At 31.3% G+C, this 6,938-nt stretch overlaps 1 long non-coding RNA gene across 1 annotated transcript; it reads left to right on the forward strand.

The window, feature by feature from the left end:
• Window positions 1-41: 41 nt before the first annotated feature.
• LOC107059561 (uncharacterized) lies at window positions 42-850 on the forward strand. Its single transcript, XR_001472747.1, has 2 exons — window positions 42-674; window positions 763-850. It is a non-coding gene; the product is annotated as an uncharacterized lncRNA (long non-coding RNA).
• The last annotated feature ends 6,088 nt before the right edge of the window (window positions 851-6,938 follow it).

Raw genomic sequence — 6,938 nt, forward strand, 5'->3', positions numbered from 1 at the left:
CCCACCCACCCTAAATAAATCACTATTACTCTTTATTTGGTCTCATATTTTCTTTCTATAAATAGGCCCCTCCACAAATTATACTTATAAAATAATAATGTCCTCAGCCCAAATTAAAACTTGCCCTCTATCTGTATGAAACACCAACCACTCTTTCTTCTTCTCTTCCAAGTTTTTGCTGTATTAATTAACACTGTTTATAGGGTAATTGAATGTGTGAAACGGCAGAGGAGGAGAAAGAAGAGGGAAAAATGGAGTGGGTGATATTGTTGACAGAAGATAGAGAGCACATATGATGAAATGCTGCTGCTGCTAAATCTGTCTGGAGAGTCCAACAATAAATAAAAGCATTTCACTTCATTTGTGCTCTCTATGCTTCCGTCATCCCTTTCACCCACTTTTCCTTCTATTTTTCTCTTCCTCTCCCTAAATCTAACTTGTTCAATTTTAGGTTTTCTTATTCTTCCAATTTCTATTAAAGGAAAGATGGGGGCTACCTAGCATCATTCACCCATAATTATCCTCTCTTTTTATTTTCTTTTGTTGTGCAGGTTTTGTCACAACGAACGAACATCTGTACACTGTATTATTTTATGTATTCGCTCTGATTATGGCCAACCATTCTATTGGATGAGTTACTGTTCTCTAATCTGCTCAACTTCCATTGACAAATTGTCGGTGGTTTGAACATACTTTTGAATTTCTATTCCTATATATGCTTACTTAATTAATGTTGTAAATCTTAATTTTGTGCCTTTGCAGCTATACTTGAAACACATAATTTGGATCTCTCTCGACCTCTACAATTACATGTAATCTCTCCCCTCTCTCTCTTCATTATCTGAACTTACTACTTTCTATGACGAACATAAATTTATGTATAAAAATTACGAATAAAATAACAACTAGCAAGTCTGAATTCATAATACTAAAAAAATCCTAAAGGTTGAACTCATACAACTTAAATTCGAGATCTGCATATTTATATTAGCTCATGTAATTGAAGTACAAGAACAATCACCGTATACATTTATTAAACTGATAATCCATGGGAAGTATATGGGTTTAGGCTAACAGTTAACATAAAAGAGGCTTAATTATAAGCATGAAAATCATCTTAATTGTCTTTTTCCTAATGAATTAGTTGGATCTATGGTTCTGAACTCCCAATTTCGGTGTCTTACTTTTCTTTTTGATTTGTCCCCAAAAGAGTCTCTTCTTAACTTCAAATAAGTTTTTCAATTCCATCCAACAATAATGATCACAAGATTTAAAAGACTACACAAATCTTTGACCACAAAATTAAAAAAACTCCATATATTTCTAAAATTCAATGTTCTTTTAGTATATATGTCTTAAATTAGAACTAGAATGTAGGATATGATTCCGGTGGAATTTGTTAGGGATATTTGGAGTTCGACCAATAAGCAAAATACTTATCATCAAAAGTTGGCTATGATATAATTTTAGGGCCACCAAAATTTGACCACTAGGAGGAATATATGGAAGAACCAAAAGCAACCATATTAGATTATTTGGCTTCAACAAAACTTAAGAGATAAGATGGTACCTTGTGTATTCTGGAGAAACTGGAGGAATCAACATCCAAGAATGATTGGACTAATTAAGTACTTCATTTGTTCTTCTCATATTATCAAGAACAATCTTCCATTTATGTTGTCATTGCAATACATAGTTTGTTCCTGTTGAAAGTAGTGATCCAGTGTTCACTCGATCATCATGGTCCACAATCGAGTCGATCCTTCAAAATGTAGCAAATTGAATTTTAGTATATACATTATATAAAAGATATATATATTTATCAAAAACAACCTCGATCTCTTAAGATCTATGTACATCATAACCTCCGTAGACTTCACTCGTAAGATTATACTACATTGAATAAGATGGGAAGCACATTACACTATGAAATGCCATGAAAAAAAACCCATGTGTGTTAACAGCTCATACTAGGAATGATTTTCACTCCTAACAATCATAAATTTGAAATTTGTACTTCATAATGATCACAAGTATCTAACATTAGTTCGTGGGAAGATTCCCTACCTAGATGTTTTATGCAGTAAGATGTAGGTAGGGATCGTTTGGTAATAAGTGAAGGAAAAATTATTTTGAGGATAAAATTTATTGATTATTTTAATTCATGTTTGGGAATTTTTCATTCTGGTGTGAGCAATTTTTTTATCCGCATTCTATATGGAATAACAATTCTGAAATTACTAATCTCGACATGTTTATCCTTTTTCCAAAATCCTTCTCTCAAGATCTCAGTCTTTTAAGAAAAACAATGTTAAATAAAAGGAGAAGGGGTCAAATTTGCTCCTTAACAAATTTTTTTGATGACAAGGGAAACTCGCAATCGCTACCCTCTGGGTGCGCACAAGGTAAAATTGGGGTCAAATATGTCTTGTCTTGTTCCGATGCGGGAAAAAATCTTTTTGAAAGGCATCTCGGCGAAATAGGACTGAGCTATTAGCACTAAAATGGGTGACATTTGTCAGATTAGCATCCGGTGATAGCACATGTCCCGTAATTAAGGATTCATTTTCTTTATGAGACAAATTTATACTTTTTGTTAAGATATGACACCTGGGCCTAACTCAACCCCAAAAGCTAGCTCATGAGGGGAGGTTTGTCCAAGTCCATGTAAGGAGACCAAATTCTCATCCCTCTACAGATGTGGGGCATCTTAACACTCCCCGCACGCCCAAACCTCAATTGAAGAGTGAACACTTCTAAATGGGGGGCCATCATCGGTGAACAACAAATTGAGATGGGCCTCACTCTGATACCATGATGAAATTCCTTCAATCTTAAGAATGGAGTAATTGGAGAACTAAGAACATACAAACGAGAGGGAGAAAAATATCTTCTTTCTATTATCTGGAAAAATTGAATACCATTACAATGAATTGGATATATATTCATAGAGAAAAATCAAAAGCTAATCTAAGCTAATATTTATAGCTCATTAACAACGGGCAATTAATCTGCATTAATTTATCTTAACAATATAATTAACTCCTAACTAATTTGCTGACTGCTTAACTAACTATTCTATTCTTCAACACTTTCACATAACTTTGAAGGCAATTTGACCCTTCTCTCTATTTTTGAATTTTAAACTTTTCTTATTCCTTTTTTTTTTTCGTGTCACTACCTCTGTCGCCAATCACTCTCCACCTTAACAACAACTTCGGCTAAAACCATATCTGCTACTCTGATATTAGCTATTCGAGTCAAATCATACAATTGAAAGCCAATTGCTACTTTCTTGCCTTGGAACATGCACACTCCTTCATGTGAAATATTCATCTTCATAGAGCCGCCAATCACTCTTTCTTCCTTGGACTCCTATACCGTTATATATTTGCATTGAAATAGTGTTTTACATTGCATGTGCAAGTCATTTAGCACATTTTCCTCCTTGTGGTGAGGGTAAGGGGTGGGGGTGGAGGGGATAGAGAGAAAGAAAACGGGAAGTGATGGTGACAATGGTGGTAGGGAGAGGAGGAAGAAAGGGTGATTGGTGATAGAGGTAGTGACGGGGAAAGAGAGGAGGAACCAAAAAAAATTAAAATTAGGGAGAGAGTCGGGTTTGACCTGAACTATATATGTAAAAGGTTTAAACTTGCTTCTCATCAGCTAAACGAAAGGTTCAAATTTGCTCTCTACTTTTAAAAAATTAATCCTTTTGGAGTATTCGTGACATCACTAGGTGATGAATCAGGGTAAATTAGTTGTTCTTAATTATTTGTCCATTTTTCCTTTTTTTAGTTGTTCCTAATGATTTGACCATTTTGACAAATCAAGAAAACACATTTTTTTTACCTATTATATCCTCAATTAATTACTTTGAAAAATGTAAAGCTTCTTGAAACTCTTAAGTATTTGATTCATCCATATCATAATTAATATGGGTAAAATGGTAAACTCTATGTCAATCATTATTTTCTTAATAGGTGTATCAATTTAAAAGTTGATAAGTAATTACGGACAAAGTATGTATTAGCCTCAATTATTAATGAGAAGCAAATTTGTCCCATATCACATAATTCTGGGGCCAATTTGACCCTTAATAAAAGCCTATTGAAGATTATTATCTAGTCTAGTGTAAGAAACAGAACACATGTTTTTGTATTCCCCTCCGTTCATTTTTAATTGTTATATTGCGCTTTTCGAGTTGAATAGTTTTTAAAGTTAAATTAAATCACATTAATTCGATATTTTAAATAAAAAATTTAGACATTCAAAACATGTACGAAAAATACTATAAATTGCAATTTATTGATATATGAAAACTACATCATAAAATATTAGTCAAAGTTCTTATCATTTGACTCTAAAAAAAAAAGAAATCATGACAATTAAGAGCAACTTTCACATATAGCAAACATAAAAATCATATTTGTATGTTATAGCTATAGTTTGCATAATTGCGCTTCATAGCAAACTTATGTTTGCTATGGAGCTTTTGATTTGTATAATTCGCTAGATACATCCAAGTTTATACAAATTGTTCAGTTTTGTATAAATTCATTTATACATTGTAATTTGTATAATAAGATCCGTATTTGTATTATTATAAGTATATAGAACAAAAATATATGTATTTGTATTTGTATATATACACTTTTATCTCGCTTTATACAAACACAAACACATTTTTATACATGTTATATCGAAATGTATAAAATGACTAATTGTATACCGAATCAGATGATAAAAAAATGAAATGTTTGTTGCGAATTACAAATAAAATAAACTATGGCTATAACATTTAATTTGAATTAATAGTTTGCTATTTCATACAATTTTCCCGACAATTAAAAGTGGATTGAGGGAGTATTATATCTTATATTTTCATTTTTAACCCAAAAATCTACCGTTTGTTCATTAGATTTTAATTTTATACGTTTATTCAATTTCAATTTTATATGAAATTTAAAAAAATATAGAAGACTTTTGAATTTTATATTCTAGATAAAATATATTAATAGTTAGAAAGTTAAAAGTAAATAATTGCCAAAAAGGAAACAAATATTTTTTCAAAATAAAATAAAAAGAAAAATAAGACAAACAAATAGAAACCTCTTGCTATTATTTAATATTGTATTATAATGCTTGCATTAACGGAACACCTATACCCGAGCTATACAAAGAATTTTTATACCATTAGAAATAACTTTGGATGACCTAAAAATGTAAGAAAAATATTTTTAGTGTTGTATATATCAGTTATATATAAGTATCCTAGAGGGTTTAGACTAGTTGGACAGAATGAAGACTTTACCACTGATTTTTTTTTTTAAAACAAGCATTTGGCTGTGAGATAAAGAGGGCAATATACAATACAACTGGGTAAGTATTGATTGGACACCAAACAGGGTTGTGGGTTGTGGGTTCGAGATCTTGGTAATTACAGAGGCGGAGTTAGTATTAGGAATTTTGGGTTCTAAATTTTCCTCTCTTTCGAATCATTGAATAGTCAATCAGTTTTTTTTTAAGAGTTCACGAGTTATTATTTTATTATTTAATTTTCTAGTACAAATATAAGATATACAGAAAAGCTAATGAACCTCACCTAGATCCGCCCATGCCGATGGAGTTTCGGAGACCTTTTCCTTTTCCTCCTAATAGGAGTCACCTTTATTGGAGAGCACTTTACCCAATTTTAGTCCAAAACTAGTTAACGGTAGCCTCCTAACGCCTATACTCCAGTTCTGTCAAAAGCTAGCAGACAACTTTGACAGTGATTTTTGCAGCTCTCATTCAAAAAATGCCGTACCTTTTGACTCTTAACTCTTTTCATTTGACTACGAATATCTTGTGGTTGTTAACTCAACCTAATTCGAAAAGGTTTTACCATTTGAAGGAAATTATAAAACTAAAAAGGATAAGCAGAAGAAGAATCGGCATATATAAAATCATACTATTCTCCAAGGAACAGAACAATATATTTCTGACCTGATAAAAAGGAGTGAATCTGGAAAGAGGTGCTGGACCAATAATGTTAGCATATTTGATCTGCTTCTTTTGTCACTTGCAATTATATTCGCGATGATACATTTCAATGGCGGGGACGAAGAATTAAGGACCAAAATAGAATTCTCAATGGCGGGGGCGAAGAATTAAGGACCAAAAAAGAATAAGGGAATTGAAAGATTGATTTGAAATTTGGAATGTTTTCGTACTTATTTGTGTGGAAAATGGAATTACTACTCTATTCCATGAATCGTGTATGGTAGAGAGAGTTTATAGGGATTCGAGTGAAACGCATGCCCAACGCGTTTCACTTCCTCAGGTGCTCCACGCACACCTGGACCTTTATCGATCCACTTGCCAACTTTATCTTTCTACTTGTTCAGTTCATTTTTATTTGTCACTTATTTTTTAAAATTAATTTGTTGTATTTATATATCAAGAAAATATAATTATTTTTCCATATTTTATCTTTAGCATTAAAAAATACTTATTTTCTAAATTATTTTTCAAGACCTAATACCAAATACTTCCTCCATCCCATTTTATGTGCCACTTTTCAGATTTCTAGATTCAAATAAATTTAACCATAAGTTAATCATAGGTCTTTTAAACATTTTGAATTATCAATTATTGTGACTTATAAATACTTTTTTACGTAGTTTTACAAATATTATAAATTTCATTTTTTTAAAAATTAAATTTGTTGTATTTATATATCAAGAAAATATAATTATTTTTCCATATTTTATCTTTAGCATTAAAAAAATACTTATTTTCTAAATTATTTTTTCAAGACCTAATGCCAAATACTTCCTCCATCCCATTTTATGTGCCACTTTTCAGATTTCTAGATTCAAATAAATTTAACCATAAGTTAATCATAGGTCTTTTAAACATTTTGAATTATCAATTATTGTGACTTATAATACTTT

Source organism: Solanum tuberosum, unplaced genomic scaffold (assembly GCF_000226075.1).
Source record: "Solanum tuberosum cultivar DM 1-3 516 R44 unplaced genomic scaffold, SolTub_3.0 scf00026, whole genome shotgun sequence".
NCBI classification, from domain to species: domain Eukaryota; kingdom Viridiplantae; phylum Streptophyta; class Magnoliopsida; order Solanales; family Solanaceae; genus Solanum; species Solanum tuberosum.